This window comes from Rhamphochromis sp. 'chilingali', assembly GCF_963969265.1.
Source record: "Rhamphochromis sp. 'chilingali' genome assembly, chromosome: 13".
Lineage (NCBI taxonomy): Eukaryota > Metazoa > Chordata > Actinopteri > Cichliformes > Cichlidae > Rhamphochromis > Rhamphochromis sp. 'chilingali'.
In genome coordinates this window covers 16,315,837-16,330,825 of record NC_137940.1, presented here as the reverse complement: position 1 = coordinate 16,330,825, position 14,989 = coordinate 16,315,837, and the positions used below count along the sequence as shown (strand labels likewise).

At 40.1% G+C, this 14,989-nt stretch overlaps 1 long non-coding RNA gene across 1 annotated transcript; it reads right to left on the bottom strand.

Moving 5' to 3' along the window:
- Positions 1-975: 975 nt before the first annotated feature.
- On the bottom strand, positions 976-3,392 carry LOC308408554. Its single transcript, XR_013973800.1, has 4 exons — positions 2,247-3,392; positions 1,926-2,062; positions 1,614-1,836; positions 976-1,495 (listed from the first exon to the last, which is right to left on the bottom strand). It is a non-coding gene; the product is annotated as an uncharacterized lncRNA (long non-coding RNA).
- Between the last annotated feature and the right edge of the window lie 11,597 nt (positions 3,393-14,989).

Below are 14,989 nucleotides of genomic sequence, written 5' to 3'. Positions count from 1 at the left end.
CAGGCCATATAACCAGAATCCAGAGCAATCTCACACTCGCATGATGGTGAGGAAAGACATGAGCTCTGCAATGAGGTTTGAAGGCCTCAGTTGGGACACTGAAGAACTCAGAAGACAGCAATACATGCACAGAGAGACAGAGTAGAAAAAGCATAGATTTGTAATCTATAATGTGAATTAAAACTCAAAAAGTGTCAACAAGTATAATCATTTGAGTGTGGAATTATTTATGCAATAAACAGGATTTTAATTAATTAATTGAATTAAAAACACTGACATTTTTTATCAAAGATAAAGAATCATACCTCTCTCTGCTCTGAGGATCACTGAGCATCTCTGACAGGAAATACAGTTTCCTCAGTATGAGTCATCATTGATGGTCTCAGAGGTTGTAGTGTGGCAGCATGATGATGGTCTCCAGATCAGGCAGGAGGTCAGGTGATGGGTGTGTCATCTTCTCCATTGAAGACACACTGGTATGGCAGTTCATAACACAGCAGTCTCCTTGTGGCATGTAGTTATCTGTGCAGTCCAGCACTGATGGATCAGGTTTGGCTCAGCAGTTCATGAAGATGGTGTTAAGATGTTGTTGTTTCAGCTGAGGATGGTGAAGTTTGAAGGTTTTGCCACAAAGGAGACTGTGCCCTATCTGAAAAAATATATCTACAAAACAAGTGCTTTTAACACCACCCACCCAGCTCAGCCCCCAAGTGTCTATGTAATGCTGGTATGGGGTGTCGGTTACTAAGTCTAATTAGTACATAGGGGATGACAATGTTGTTGCATCTGTCTTTCTTATCCTCCCTCGCTGGTATCTGATGTTCTTTTCTGTGCATCTTTGCTGACTTTATAAACGCCCAATTAGGATAGCCACACGTTTTGAGTGCTTCCTTTACATGTGTGTGTTCCTTCTTTTTCCCTTCAGGCTTAGAGGGAACATGTTCTGCCCGGGGGGGGGGGGAGGGATGTGTCCTAATTACTCCAAGTTTGTGTTCCAGAGGGTGATGGAAGTCAAAGAGGAGGTACTGGTCCGTGTGTGTGGGCTTCCGGTAAACTTCGATGTTGAGTTTGCCGTTCTCTTCAATGTGCACAGCGCAGTCCAGGAAAAGCAAACAGTCATCCTTTGTGTCTTCCCTGGTGAACTTGATGTTTTTATCCACGGCGTTAATGTGCGCAGTGAAGGATTCCACTTCTTGCCTTTTGATTTTGACCCAGGTGTCGTCTACATATCTCTACCAGTGGCTGGGTACTCTTCCTTTGAAAGAGCCAAGAGCCTTCCTTTCCACTTCCTCCATGTAAAGGTTGGCTACAACAGGTGACACAGGGGAACCCATGGCACAGCCATGTTTTTGTCTGTAGAAACCCTCGTTGTATTTGAAATATGTAGTGGTGAGGCAGAGGTCTAACAGTGTGCACATCTGATCGGGTGTGAAGTTGGTCCTGTCTTCCAAGGAGCTGTCTTCTTGCAGTCGTTTTCTGACAGTCTCCACTGCCTCTGTAGTGGGTATGCAAGTGAAGAGAGAGACTACATCAAAGGACATCATGAGAACCTTCACAGACATGACACAAGGGAAGACTTTTGATTTAATAACTAAGCTTAAAACAAGTGTTACCTTTGAATATTTGTGGGAAAAATCTGATGCTACCCCAAGAATACAAAGCCACACTGGAAATGATGACAGGCTTGCAGCCCTCTGTCTTCCTGGAGTGAGGTGCCCGATCAGTAGAAGTGAATTGACAGAAGTCAGTGTCTGTAAGAGTGGCCAAACACTGATACTCTGTCCACTTGCGTAGAGTCTAAGAAGCTGGAATGCAGGCACACTGGACGAGCTTGTTCTAAAAAATACAGAAAAAGGAACATTTTTTTTGTCTGTAGAAACCCTAAAAACTACAAATAAGTTATACAATGAACAATGTTGAAATACCTTATAGGTGCTGCAGGCCACATAACCAGAATCCAGAGCAATCTCACACTCACATGATGGTGAGGAAAGACATGAGCTCTGCAATGAGGTTTGAAGGCCTCAGTTGGGACACAGAAGAACTCAGAAGACAGCAATACCTGCACAGAGAGACAGAGTAGAAAAAGCATAGATTTGTAATCCATAATGTGAATTAAAACTCAAAAAGTGTCAACAAGTATAATCATTTGAGTGTGGAATTATTTATGCAATAAACAGGATTTTAATTAATTAATTGAATTAAAAACACTGACATTTTTTTTTATCAAAGATAAAGAATCATACCTCTCTCTGCTCTGAGGATCACTGAGCATCTCTGACAGGAAATACAGTTTCCTCAGTATGAGTCATCATTGATGGTCTCAGAGGTGTGTAGTGTGGTAGCATGATGATGGTCTCCAGATCAGGCAGGAGGTCAGGTGATGGGTGTGTCATCTTCTCCATTGAAGACACACTGGTATGGCAGTTCATAACACAGCAGTCTCCTTGTGGCATGTAGTTATCTGTGCAGTCCAGCACTGATGGATCAGGTTTGGCTCAGCAGTTCATGAAGATGGTGTCTGAAAAAATATATCTAACAAAACACGTGCTTATAACACCACCCACCCAGCTCAGCCCCCAAGTGTCTATGTAATGCTGGTATGGGGTGTCGGTTACTAAGTCTAATTAGTGCATCAGAAAGCGGGGGCTACACCTAAAGCCCACACTTTTTGATGTCTTTGTTTATTAGCAGCTTTTTCCAGCTGCTCAGAGAATTCTGACTTGGCCTTTATCCACCCAAACCCAAACCCACCCGGATAAAGGCCAAGTCAAACTCACACACCATACCAGCATTACATAGACACTTGGGGGCTGATCTGGGTGGGTGGTGTTAAACTGTAGTCGGGAACTTTCAGAAAACTATCCATTTACTTCTAAATCAGTTTTTATACATATTCTGTAAGCTGTACTAATGTTTTTCTCTACATAATGTATCATTATAGACATCTCTGGTAGCCTAAAGATAGTTTATAACTTTTGACATTTTTTACCTGTAAAACATGATAAGCAAAAACTCATTCATCACAAAAACTTTTGATTCTACAAAAGCTACTATAATCAAGAAAATATAATTGTCTGTATTTATTCATGTGACCCATATTAAATACCTGCATTTATGTGGGATTTATTTATTTACTATTTCATATTTTCAAGCCCTTGGAGGGGAAGATCTCGTTTGTTGAGCTACATACGTCACAGTAAAAAGATTTAGTCATTTAAAACATGAGAATAAAAGAAATGATGTTGGTTTAATAAATGTTGCAGCACATTTCAGATCAGAGGTGCATGATAGCAGATGTTCTCTGCTCTGCATGAAGTTCAGCAATGATTTGGTGAAATGATTAATAACATTGCAATAAGAAAGGGTCTTCTTACAGACAGAGTAGGGAAGACAATTTTTTCAATGAAAAATCTTTTTCATGCTCTACAATCAGTAAACTCTGTAACAAACATGATCTGTAATTGTTTCAAAACTCACCAGACGACTTCATGATTGGCTCGAGGACAGGACACAAAACACAGGGTTGTGGTAACTGTAATATGATCTCAGAACACCTGAATATAGACATTTCTGTGGCTGAGAAATAAAAATGAGGTCAAGCAGGGTGTTCTTGTCTGTAGTGCCAGAAGTGATCAGCTGTGAATACCCTCTCGACTGAAACTGCTCCAGAATCTGTTTTCTTCCACTCTGCAACTGGTTCTCATTAAAATCTCCACACACAATTATTGGGTGACAGTCCATTATTTCAAGTGAATCTAAAAGACTTACCAGGTTTTGCATGAATGGTGTCAAACTGTAGTCAGGGGGTCTGTACACAACAGCAATGAGTGCAGGGAATGGAGCCTGAACCTTCAACACTAAAAACTCAAGATCAGTGACATTATGCAGATACTGTTTTACCTGAACCTGAAAATGATTCCTCAAATACACAACAACTCCCCCACCACTTCTGCTGGCCATGTGAGGAAAGTTTGTATAGGACACATGTCTGTTGCGTTTGAACATGGTGTAGCCATCCAAATGAAGACTGTCTGCAACAAAGGAGCCTTGAAGGTGAGACTCAGTGAGACACAAAACATCTGCTAAACACATTTCATGATGACTCTTGATGTCACTGATGTGAGATGGCAAACCCTCTGTATTGTGATGGATCAGTGTAAGAGTGTCAAGTCTGCTGGCTGTTTCTCTGACCTGAAGAAGAGGCATCATTTCCTCAACACTGGCTTGTCTCATGGTTTGGAGCGCTGCAGTTACCTCGGGATTGGCGTAAATCTTTTTCTCATCCAAGTCCTGCAAATAGAGTCCACTGAGAGACGTCACCCTGCTGAGAGCAACATAAGCCATACCTGGTTCAAAAATGTTCTTCATTGAAACTACAGCTGTCTGTGTTGTAAGACCCTGAGTTTTGTGAATTGTGCAAGCGAATGCTAGCTTTACAGGAAACTGTCTGCGTACTGCTCCTTTAAACTTCAGACTCTCCTCTGCTCTCTCAATGTAAACCAGATCATCAGAAGCTGCATTAGCACTGCGGTTGTGTCTCATAGGCTGCCGGTTGTCCATCCTGAGCCCCAGTTTAATTATGTGTCCATCAGTTTCAGATCTCACCACCTTTACCAGTATACCAAAAGCACCGTTGACCAAACCGTTTAGTGTGTCCAAGTTTCTGGTCAGCATGACTCGAGCTCCTTCAGCAACATTCAGAGTGTCAGGTAAATCATTTCTCCCACCTGTAAATGGTTTGTCTCTTCGTTCCATTCTGCCTGTACATTTATCCTTCTGGAAATCGTCTGCATTGATGATTATGATGTTTGAATGAAGCTTCTTCAGGGTATCTGTGTTGTGGGATTCCACATTCTTGTTGGTGGCATAAATGTGTAAGACCTCAGTTGGACATTCTTCTGGTGCAGTCACAGCCTGTGACAACAAATCTCTGTCGCACTGAGAAAGCTCATCTGTCTTTTCTTTGACTCTAATCCTGTTCAGCATCTCTGCAAAGGCCACATCATCTTTCTGACGCATGATCTCGGTTAGAGTGATCATCTGAAAATGTTCCTGCCATAGGTCAATCTGTTCTGGATCGTAAACACAGAGAGGTTTAGACTGTCGCACTGGTGGCAGCTGGTAAAAATCTCCAACAGCTAAAACTGACATTCCACCAAAAGGTCTCTGAGTGCCTTTGATTTGTTTCAGTCTTGCATCCACATAAGCAAAAAGGGGTTTTGAAACCATTGAAATCTCATCAATAACAATAATTTCAGCATTCATCAGCTCAGATCTGACTTCATCCAGTTGGTTACCAAGTCCTTGAATGGGTGGTTTCAGACTCCTGGGTAGTTTCAGTAGAGAATGTAATGTAGAGCCATTGATAGAAAAAGCTGCTGTACCGGTAAATGAAGTCAGTAAAACAGTTGGATTTGATATGTCAGCTTCTTCTGCATTAGCAGGCAGTCTGCTCAGGATCTTTGATGCTTCAGAGTGAATACACTTAATCAGATGTGACTTTCCAGTTCCTGCACCACCATTGATATAGAAGAAAAATGGATCTGGGTTCAAACCACAAACTCGCTGAATACACCAGTCTCTTATGGCATAGAACACGCAGGCCTGCTTCTGGTTCAGATTCTGATACATTACACGTACCACGGCTGGATCTACTGCAGGTTGTTCTCTGATGGCTCTGATCTCTGTTACAGCATCAGACTGACGACTGTAGTCGGGGACATTCTCCTGTTCGTTCTCATCATCAGAATGTCTCTCAGGAAGATTCTCATCACATTGCAGCCTCACAACTTCAGATTCAGGAGCAAGATTACACCATTCATCAATCACAACATCCCTATTTTGTTCAAACTCTTCCAGTGCACTCTCAATATCCTCAGAGTTCTTCTCATACTTGTCTTTATTTCTTTTCACAACCCTTTTCACAGACTCACTGTGGTCTGAACATGGAAGTCGTACAAAACCTGAGTTGTAGAAGGACTGATAGGTTTGGAACCCTTGTGGTTTCAGTTCCTGCTCTGATCTGTGTGGAAGGTAAAGTCTCAACAGTCGACCATAATATTGCTCAGGATCTTTTTCCTGTGAACAGTGGTAATATCTGATTATAGCTGGTTTATCATTCTTTCGCCTTTGTACAAATCCAAGCTGGTTTAGAAGAGGAAGCACATCTTTTCCTTCATTTGGACCACTCACCAACCTGCACAAGGCAGCAAAATCAGCCAGTGACATTTCCTCATATTCTGGGGTCTCAGGTCTGCATTTGTATTTATCACTCAAACTTGTCATCCAAATATTACAACTGTCGTGTGTTGTGCTTTCCAGGAAGCTCATGGGCCGACTCATTTTTACTGGGTTATCATCTGTTGGTACAAATACAACACTGCGGGAACATTTTTTCATTTTTAGGCCACAGACTCGAGTCACACACTCCTGTGCGCTGATTTCTCTCTTTTTTGAGTAAGCCTGCATCACAGCTCTCATTTCATCACACTCATTGACGGTGTTCTTATCAGAGTTGTCAATAACTGTCTTCAGGTATTCAGAGAGGCCAGATTCTTTCTTTGTTATATATTTACAGAGGTATTCTATACATGAATAGGCATTCAAAATGAATGAGACATCTAAATTAGAGTTCCAGGCTTCAAGCAGGTCTGGGTTGTAATTGTTGATCCAACACTCATTTGGGTCACGTTTCAGAATCAGAGCTGTTTTCTTGTTTATGTCTTGGAGGCATTGTTCATACTCATTCATTGTCAAGTTGCATCGTGACAGAATCTGCTCTATGGTGAGGGAAGCAGCTTCAGGTTCCTTCAGCAGGTTCAACAAAGGTCTGAGTTTGGCTTTTGCAGCTTCAGTGTCTGAATCCTCATCCTGTCTCACAATCATTGTTCTTGTGGCTGGTGGTTTGGGAAACCCAAATCTACAACCAGAGTTCACACTCTTAAAGCATGTCTTTGTGTGGTTTTTGCTGTGCTTTTGTAGCTCAGTGACTTTTTTGTGCAGTTCAGGTTGTTTTTCTGGATCAGGGAGTTGAGCTGAGATGTATCTGTCAACAAAGTCACAGACAGTTTGGTCGTCATCCACATCTGCTTCTACCTTTTCTCGAATCCACAGCAACATGTGTATATGTGGACTACCTCTGTGCTGGAACTCAACTCTGTAAAAGTAATCAATGATCTCACCAAGGGGCTGTGCAGGAGAAAAAAGCAAATCTCTGAACAAAGCCTCAACACGTTTATCAAACATTCGCATGGTGGTTACTGGATTTGATCTTAGAATTTCACACTTTTCTGACCAGTCCAGGGCTTCAAAATCAACCTCTTCACCTTGCTGTCTCTTTATTGCTTGAATCACTTCAGGCCATCTCATCTCAGCAGCAGAGAAAGTGACAAAGAACTGAGGTGTTCCTATTTGGCGAACCATGCTGAATAGATCTCTGGTAGTTTTCTGCCAGTAAGCTGGAGTTCCTCTGAGTGGCTGCATAAATCTGATTGCATCTTTATTTCTTACCAGCTTCTCTACTTCTGTCTTACTTTGTAACATTCCTGATGTGATTTTGCGTCCATCTTTGGTCATAGTTTTACCTTTCCTTAGCTGTATTGTCATGCTGGAATTAGCCAAGTGTATTTCAGTGACAAACTGTGAGAAAAACAGGTAATTTGTGTCTTTAGCAAATCTTGCATCAATGTTGAAAAGCCTTGACTTGAAGTAAGCACTTGGTGTGAGTTTAAGACGTCTCTTTTCATCCAGTGTATTCTGACCAGTAGGAAACTGCACAGGAAATGCCATGGCTTCCAAATGAGGAGTTCTGAAGAAGCTAACAGGATTGTTTCTTTCTGCAGGAGCCACACAATATGTGTTATCAGTGAAACAGAGAATCTCTTCTGAAATGTCTACAGGCTGCAGACAGCTTTCTAGAGCAAAACCTCCATTGTTCAAATCACTTTCTGGTTCATCTGGATTTTGTTCCTCTGGTTGTTCATCACAGGATTGCATATTAATATCTTGGTCACTTTGAGACTCACTTTCACACAAAAGGGCATCTTTTTCATAGTTGTCAATTTCCATTAAATCTGCTTCATTATAATCATCACTTGCCATGCTGGCTTCATCACTGCTGTCATCATCAGGTAACGTTGGATCACAAAGCAATGCATCATCTCTGATAATAATATCTGTGTACTGTGGATGAATTTGTTTCAGTTTACGCAGAGCTTGAATGAGTTTAGACCAGGTGACAGTCTGGAACAGCTGATGGCCTTTGTAGCACAGTCGTCTTTTCAGCTTTATCCTCATGATCTGTGATTGGCTTCTGATCCTCGGTAAACTGTCAACTGTTTGTTGGACCTCAGATGGTACACACACCACATTACCACGTATGAGTCTCTGTCTCCCCTTTGGAAGAGGAATAATCTTAGCAAATGGTATGCATTTGGCAATCAGATGTCTCTCCAGAATGTTGAGATCACAAAGTTCAGCTGGAATATCCTGCAGTTCTAAACCATTAACAGCAGCAAGCCTGGGCATGCATCCACTTTTGAGGGAACTGTGACATGTGTGACAGATATACTCTTTTTTTCTCTCAACAGGAAAGCTGCAGTGATCATGACATGCTTCATCACACACATGAACAAATTTACCAGTTAGGCACTGATGAGCTACAGTCTGGTGTTTTGAGTAATTTTCTCTTTTGCAGATTTTCACCTGATTAGGAAAAGAAGCTTTTAGACAAACAGTACAAACATAAGATGGTGCTGACTTAATGTTTGATCTGAAACGAGATATGGCCTCATTCATTAAAGTGTTCTCTGGATGACACTGTAAACTCTCAGCTGGTCGATGCATCTGGCGATATTTCCGTTTTATATTCATTGCACATCTGATATTATGCATCTGTCTGAAAGAAAAACCGTTCCAATATTTTACTCTCATTCGTTCTCTCATATTGTCCTTGTGTTGTTGCTGAAATTGTTTTTCTTCTCCATACCGCTTTGTCATATAAGATCGTTTTTTCTGTTTAAAATCTTCGCTTTTTTTATATAGGTTATATACATATGACCTCATGTAAGCTTTATGTTTCTCTCTGAATCCAGCACAAGTTCTGTATATTCTTCTTATACGCTCTTTCTGCTTTTCTCTGAATATGGGAGACTCTCTATATGTTCTTGTTACACGTTCCTTCTGCTTTTCTCTGAATATGGGAGACTCTCTATATGTTCTTGTTACACGTTCCTTCTGCTTTTCTCTGAATAGGGGAGACTCTCTATATGTTCTTGTTACACGTTCCTTCTGCTTTTCTCTGAATAGGGGAGACTCTCTATATGTTCTTGTTACACGTTCCTTCTGCTTTTCTCTGAATATGGGAGACTCTCTATATGTTCTTGTTACACGTTCCTTCTGCTTTTCTCTGAATATGGGAGACTCTCTATATGTTCTTGTTACACGTTCCTTCTGCTTTTCTCTGAATAGGGGATTGTCTTTATATGTCCTTATGACACATTCTCTTTTTCTCTCTCTAATTTTAGCACTTTCCCTATACATCTTTCTAAAATGTTCTCTCTGTTTCTCCTTATAGGTAGCATTTAATTTATACAATTCATTTTTGTACATGCTCTTTTTCTGTCTGTGATCAGGGTCATTACACTTCTTAGTTGAGTTTTTTTTCTTTGTCTTGAAGCTTTCATCAAACCTGTACATCTGCCTTTCTTTCGTCTTCTGATTTTCCTTTCTCTGTGGTAGCTTTTGTTGGGTCAATAATCTTCTCCTCATTTTTTGCCTTTCATGTTTACTATATTTCAGCAGTTTATCTGAGAGTTCCTCTGTTATCTTAGTTGAACTGGAGGCACTGTTTGAATCATTCTGAGGAACAGAATCTGATGTTACCCGAGTGTCTCTTACAGAAGATGCAGAGGTTTCTATTTCTAAATAATCAGAAGGACGATTGTTCAGCTCAGCAGCTGGCTCATTTGAATAATCCACTCTGGATGACATCACTTCAGTAGCTAAAGTGTCGGCCACAGTGTTCTGTGTCTGCTCAGTGGACTTTGGAGTTTCAAATTCAGGTTCATTTAAAGCTGGTGCTGGAACAGTTGTAGCTGTTTGTCTGTTTTCATCAGCATCTCTTTGGTCAGCAGCGTTTTCACTGTGAAACTCGATGGGCTGTAGCTCATAAGTGCAGCTTGGTGCGATGCTGAACATTCTGTACAAACGTTTGATCCTGTCAATCATGTCATTAAGACGTGTGAACTTCAACATAACTGCAGTTCCACCACTTGCACTTAGCGACAATGGCATACCAGTAGACTTACGTGGGTGAGGGTCAAAATATGCATATTCACCTGAAGTCAGCCTGCTAACAGCGATGACTGTTCCTCCCATGACTAGCAAAGCGTAGCGAACGTCTGAAGCCAAACACTGTAGTCCCTGTTCAAGGCTCGGAAAGTGATCTGTACCATCAAATGTGCCGTAATGAGCAAACTGAGACATGTCGACTTGATACTCGTGTCTGCGGCTGGTAACAACTGAAGGAAGTTCATCGCAGGCTAGAAACACACTGTTCACAAACCTCAGTCTGGCATCTGAATAGACTGCATGGCCTTTGTCCAACACACGGTTTAGATCTGCTCTGGTAATAAATTCATCCTCGTGTAAGAATGACAGGAAAACCAAACTGTTAGCCATGCATTGCTGATTCCGGTACTTTCCATACCTAGGAGCGGCCTGGCTTCGGGAAGCACAGACGCTACTCACTCGTGGACTTTCACTGTTTGTAACCTGTACATGAGACTGTCCTGGAGCTTGTCCATCATGCTGTGTTTGTACAGTTAGCTGGGGTTTAGTCTGGATTACCTGCATAACTTCAGGCTCTGGGACAGACACTGAGGGAACACTTCTTTTTACCACATCTGCATAAGACACTGTGGCTGTCTGAACACTGCTCTGCACTTCTGTGCTGGGAAAAGCTGAAACACAAACCTTTACCTGCTCACTGCTCTGAGAAACATTCACCTGTTCTTTCTGCTTTTGCCATCTAAGCTTCAAGGACTGCGACCTTTGACTTTTTCTTGGCATTTTGCTGAAGTACAATCTGGAGCTTATATGTGGTTATACACAAATATAAACAAAACTGAACCTTGAAACACAGAAAAACTTATAACTCCTTAAGTTACTGTTAAATCTGAGAAATGTACTATTATACTATAAAATGTTTTTATGAATATATGAATAGATGTTAAAAAGCTGATTTGTACTCCAAACTCAAAATAAAGGAAATTCAAAGTTCTCTGGAAACAATTTGGTCCGTTTTATTGTACCTCTTTTAGAAACGGGGTTTCTTCAGCTGGATGTTCTGCAGTAGTCAGGAAACAGGAAGTCTGGGTCCTCAGGCACTTCTCGATGACAATACTGACTGAATACTTACACTGAGTGACAAAATGGGTTAGTCCTTAAATAATAATACTATAAACTTGCAGTCAAATGTTATAGCCAATGAAACAGACTAACAGACTGGATCTGATTTATTATTTATCTGAATGTATGTATTACAAAATAACCAGATTATCTTATTACAAATAAACTTATAAAAAGGTGATATTTTATACAATTGATCAAAGTAAGCCAAACTAGCAGTCCAAACTAAAGTCTAATGCAAAATTAAAATGACAAATGTAGGGCTGTGTAAGTAGTTTCTACTATAAGTTCTACTGTACTGTAATTCTACTACTGTATATTCAACTTGTAATTTAAAGCAAAATGACTGAATGTGAGAGAGCTTAATGACAGGAAAGAAAGAGCAGTGAGAGCAGAGATCTCTCAGAATTCTGTAACAGATAGATCAAGTTCTGGTAACTTGGATTTCTGAAAATTGGATTCTGAAAGGATTCTCAAAACTTGGATTCTCAAATTAGATAGAGCAGTAGAGATAGAGGGATACAAGATGGAATGGCTTTCAAATTAGATAGAGCGGTAGGGATAGAGGGATACAAGATAGAATGGCTTTCAAATTAGATAGAGCGGTAGGGATAGAGGGATACAAGATAGAATGGCTTTCAAATTAGATAGAGCGGTAGGGATAGAGGGATACAAGATAGAATGGCTTTCAAATTAGATAGAGCAGTAGGGATAGAGGGATACAAGATAGAATGGCTTTCAAATTAGATAGAGCAGTAGGGATAGAGGGATACAAGATAGAATGGCTTTCAAATTAGATAGAGTTGGGAGAGTGATAGGATAGACAGAATTGCTTATAATGATAGAGAGAGAGAGAGAGGATCTTCTGCAGCAGGTCACCTGTAAGACACAAAAGGCATGGAATTAGTCATATTTCCAACATGCTTGGATTTACCATATTCTTCAGACTATATGGCACACCTAAAATCCTGTCATTATCTCAAAAACATACAATGTGCCTAGCGTATCGATTCTGGTTATGCTTACTGACCTCAAACGGGATTTCTGTGGTACACAGCGCTCAAAATTCTGTCAAATATTTTAGTAAGACTTCGTAAGCTACAAAGCTGCGCTGCTTGATGTATTGTCAGAGCATTATGGCTACCATAGTCAGGACCCTCGCAGAGTAATTCGTACGGTGCTTCAACATAACATTATGGTGTGTGTACAAGGACCTGGCACGTGCTAAGAGACATGCTTAAGAAGCAGATTTCAAACTGATCAACCCATGAAGAGTTTGATGGATTTGTGGATGAGGAATGAACTGAAAAAGTGAGTGTATTGTTCTGTATTTTATGTGTTACAACTGAACAGTGTTGAGAGTTGTTTGTGAATGACTTGAATAAAGTTTGACTTATCTGACTGTTTGTTTGGCTTAATCTGCCTTAAAAACAGGCTTGTTTATTGACATTATGCCTTATAATCTCAAAAATACAATACATGTAGGGCTTTAAATACTAAAGACTTCTACAGTAAATTATTGGACTGAACAGAATGACAATGTTTAACAAATGATGGTGGAACTGTTATAAGGACATTTTTACATTCTATTAAAACAATAAACTAAGTCTATAAACTCAAACTAAGACGTGCTGCTACAGTAACTTACTGTAAATATTAAATGGTCCAACAAAACCAACACACTGAGGTTACAGCACAGTTTCAGGTCACTCTGTATGAATTTTGGCAAAATGAGAAATTTGGAGACAGCTAGTTTCTACACAGCAGTTTCTACATATTTCAGTCACATTTGGGGCATGTTTGATGCACAGCAATAAGCACTACACTAAATCTATAATAAACTTATCATAGCTGATATAAAGGCCTAATTAGCAAAATTTAGTATGATGATCATTTCTTTGTAGATCATTTCATGATAAAAAGAACAGAAGTGAGTGCTGTATCTGAGCTGTTGCATGTAAGATCTTTGCTGGACATTCCCACATTTCTTAAACAAACAAACAAACAAACATGACTTTCAGACAGTTCATCTTTTGTAAATTAGGCCAGGATTATTTTCAAAAAACAGCCTTGATAAAAATATCAGGCCACTATAAAATGTCTTATGTTTATGTTTTCATCCCACCTATACTTTGCAAGTCATTATGACAAATTACAAAAAGCAGTTTTTAGGCAGTGATTTCAGGGAAGAAGCTTTTGAAATCCACAATGCCCTACCACCAGTGGTCTCAAACTCTGGTCCTTAAGGCCTGGTGTCCAGAAACTTTTCTATGTGTCCCTGTTGCAACACACCTGAATAACATTAGTAGGTCATTAGCAAAACTCTACAGAACCTGACTGCATGCTGAGGTGGTAATTCAGGAATTTGATTCATGTTATAGCAGCTCATGAGTGAATGAACATGATGCAATGAAAGTACTTTTAGAAGTACATTTTTCCAAACACTTAAATTACTTACATTTGAGTAGTCTTAGGGGATGCCACTTCAGCACACAGTCAAATTCTATACTCTCACTAATGACCTACAAATGTTATTCAGGTGTTTTGTAACAGGGACACGTGGAAAAGCTTCAGGACACCGGCACTTGAAGAGTGGAGTTTGAGACCCCTGTCCTATGTGAATATTTAATTGTCCCTAAACTGCTAGTCGTGAGCTGCTCTAATGTGAAACAAACACATATAGTTCTGTAAAGGTTTACAAAGAGACTACTAAGGATCTGGAGACCTCAGAAAACAGAAACCCTCCCAGATGTTGTAGCTGAACATGCAAAAACAAGTTGCCTAATAATATCTCGATGATAACCAAGAGCTGTGCTGACTAACTGCACTAAACTGAATCATCTATAATGAGAGAAAAACACCAGCATTAAAGTCAAACATGGTGCTGTTACTGTGATGTCCCAGAGTTCCTTTACTACTTCAGGACCTACATCAACTCATCAGGTCCTGGGCTTAAGTTTAATCACACTTAGGATCTGAAGCACACAAGCAAGTCCAATTGAATGAATGAAACAAAACACATGGTGTAAACTAATCAGTCTGGACTTTAATGAAATTAAGATTCTTGGCATGACTTGAAAACCCTATATTGGGCCTTAATTAAGACTTTTTTCTTTTCTTTTTTTGCCTGCCCTGTTTGGATCTAATTATGACAATTCTGAAATTATAGTGGACCAAAATCAACCAGTGATGTAAACCAGTCATTACCAGTTACTGTAAATGCTTGATGGTAATTGTTGCTATCAGGGCATCCACAGCTGGGTATTAGAGACCAACATGTTTTTACATTAGACCAGGTTGTTCTGGTTCAAAAATGAAATCATCACTTTAAAACTGCTTTTTGTATTTATCCAGGTCATCCTTGTTAGATGATTTGAAACATGTGAAAAAAGCATAAACAAAATAAATCTGCAAGGAAGAAAGACCTTTCTCAGCACTGTACCGCAGACAAAACCTTTACTTACCAGACTTGCGACGATCAGATCAGTATCCTAGAGAAAGGAAACAACACATCAGATCACTGTTTAATGACTTACACTGTTGAACCTCTTCGCACACAATCCAATTTACTGTGACA